This window comes from Physella acuta, unplaced genomic scaffold (genome assembly GCF_028476545.2).
Source record: "Physella acuta isolate Inbredline_101_S28 unplaced genomic scaffold, ASM2847654v3 ptg000186l, whole genome shotgun sequence".
Taxonomy (NCBI): domain Eukaryota; kingdom Metazoa; phylum Mollusca; class Gastropoda; family Physidae; genus Physella; species Physella acuta.
In genome coordinates, this window is record NW_026731705.1 from 136,657 (window position 1) to 139,752 (window position 3,096).

A 3,096-nucleotide genomic window follows, 5' to 3' on the forward strand; every position below is an offset into this window, starting at 1 on the left:
CTTTTTTCTTGTGGTTCAGTACTTTGGAAAAAATCAAATTGTTTAGACATTGGTGTAATATTTCTTTATTACTTAAGTAGTTAATGTTATTGAATCTATTAAAAATACACGTGTAGGAAATGAAATAATTTTTTTTTATCTATAATAATAGTTTCACCATTCTGTCACTCTGTCCATCTATCTATCCATCTGTTTGAAACGCTAGAGAAAACACAAAGAATGTAAAAACTTTCAGTTAAAAGGGAAAACAAAAAAATAACGTCACACAGAACACAGTAGGAAATATTATAGATCCGTAACAGTACGCACATTGATATGACGTCATTGATTCTAGAGTAAAAAAGAAATAAAAATCCATTGCCCAAAAAAATACACAATAGTCAGACATCTCTTTGGTTAGGGGGGGGGGGCAGAGGTCCCCACCTCACTCCGAAAAACATCTACCTCACCACCATAACCCCACCCCCCCAACCCCCCATCCCCAAGAGAAAAAACAATTTACATAGCAAATACATAATTTTACCAGTTTCAGCCCCCCCCCCCCCCGAAATATTTAATAATCACCCCCTGTGAGAATTTATTCCGCATCCCCCTCAAGAAATGTATATTGCCCTCCCCCCAAACAAGGAGAAATAAAAATTGAAAGAAACACTATTTTCATGAGTGAGTTTTAGCGGTCAAAACTAGGAAACTTGTTTATATTATAGAAGTAGGGTTTACCTTTAGCCTGTAAGAACTACAAATGCGACCAGTGTTTTTTTTTTCAGACTTTTTCCCCGATGGGGTGGGGGGGGGGAATTACTTGAAATTTTCGTAGAGGGGTGGACTAAATTTTCTTGGGAGCGGTCGGACACTGGTAAAAGTATATTTTCTATATAAATTGTATTTCGTTGAAGATGACGTTAGACATGCTTAGGATGGATGGTGGGGAATGACTAAGTCTATATTTAGTATCAATGTGTTAAAATGGCGATTCTGGATATTTTTCTTTTCTATTTAAATTTTAAGTTGAGGTGGTGATTTGGTTCCGTTTTTGAGGACTGTTTCGTCCCTTGTGTGTGTGTGTGTGTGTGTGTTGTGTGCTGGAACGACAGGTACCCTCCCTTTAGTGTATAGTTGTATCCCTTGGTTGAGTGTGTTGACATGGAGCGAGAAGTGTTCACGTGAGGTGTGTCAGGTGACGGGTGTCAGAGCGTGTACCAGTGTGAAGGAGTTAGTTGTGGTGTGGCTTTGGACGTGGCTGCGGACGTGGAACGTGGTGTTGAGTATTGTTATTTGTGTTGTATATATATGTGTTGTATACATATCTATATATATATATATATATATATATATATATATATATATATATATATATATATATATATATATATATATATATATATATATATATATATATATATATATAGATATATATATATGTAATCTATTATTGTTGTTGTTGTTGATGTGTTGTATGTGTTGTATTTTCTGTTGCTATATATATATATACCCCTAGACAATGAAGAACCCAAACTCTCAATAAATAAATTTTTCAACATCATCATACTTTACTGCCATATTATCAACTTAGCGCCCGTTGTATCTCTCCCTCAACGGACAATGTATTTCTTTTAAAACATTGACACACGTGTGGGTGTATTGTGTGTGTGTTTTTCTTTTTACTTTCAAATCAAGAAAATATTGACACACGTGTGGGTGTATTGTGTATGTGTTTTTCTTTGTAGTCGACACCCATGAACCTCGACAATCCATGAACCATAACACCACATTAACCCTAACACCCCATACACCCTATTAAACCCGACACTCCATTAACCTCGACACCCCATAGGCCTACACCCCAACACCCCATGAATCCCAACATCCCATGAACCATAAAACCCCATACACCACAACACCCCATGAACGCTAACACCCCATTAATTCTAACACCCCAACACCCTATAAACCTAACACCACATGAACGAATGACAAGCAAGCGAACAAAAAATGCTGCAGACAGTGGAAATAATATTCTCTCGACAACAGTCAGTGTAAATCATTCTTAGAAGAACAGATCCACAAAAACTGTTGAAGTTTTGAGACGTCTACATTCGATTTTATGATATGATTAGTTGAGCTTTTAGTTTTATTGATAATAATATTGAGATATTAGCACCGATAAGCTTTTACAAACACAAAATTAATCAAAATAACTTAAATGATTTTTTTATTCTCTGTGGAGATTAAAAATTGCTCTAACGGGAATTGCGTTCTTTTTGGAAATTCCCGCTATGACATGTTTTTTTGACCTAATAATAAATTTTAATATGTGAAGTAAAATTTCTCATTATTATTAATTACTTCGACTATGCTGATGTGTAGTCGATTACCTTACGACGTAGACAGTAACATGTGCAAAAATACAAATGTATTCTACGTGTAACACATATTTTCACGCCCAATATGCCCTTCAAATGTAAACGTAATAATACTCGGGTAATCTATCGTTTTAGGTACGTAAAATCGCCCGCGGCTATTAATGTACGAAAACGTTACCTCCCTGTTAAGGCTGTAATAGAAGTATATTGGGATATGTTTGTGTCAAATATTATAAATAAATGAATAATAAACCTAAATCAATGGCTAAATATATCAATATAGGCCAGAAATCAACTTTAAACAGCAGTGTCTGCAAGCAAGATTTGCTATATAAACAGCAGCCATTTGTAAAATAGAGTGACTTCCCCGTGAATCTGGCGCTATAAGTCTATAAAAATAAAACTTAAACAAGATGGCTGCTATAGTAAAAGAGCATGGTTGCATCTGCTGGAAACATCGCTGGTGTTCATTTATTACTGAAAAGTTTTAATTCATTTGTTTAAAAACAGGTACATAAATGAAACAAGGAAACATTTTTGTATTTTTCAAAACATAAATCCTCCTCAAAATGTGAAATAATTATTAAAATGTAAGGAGTCACCTGTTTTTCACATTACTAGTCGCGGGCGATTTTACGTACCTAAAACGATAGATTACCAATACTCGTACTCGTTGAAAGTTGTGTAATGGTATTCAAAATTAAAATCATACTTGCCTTACACATTTAGTATT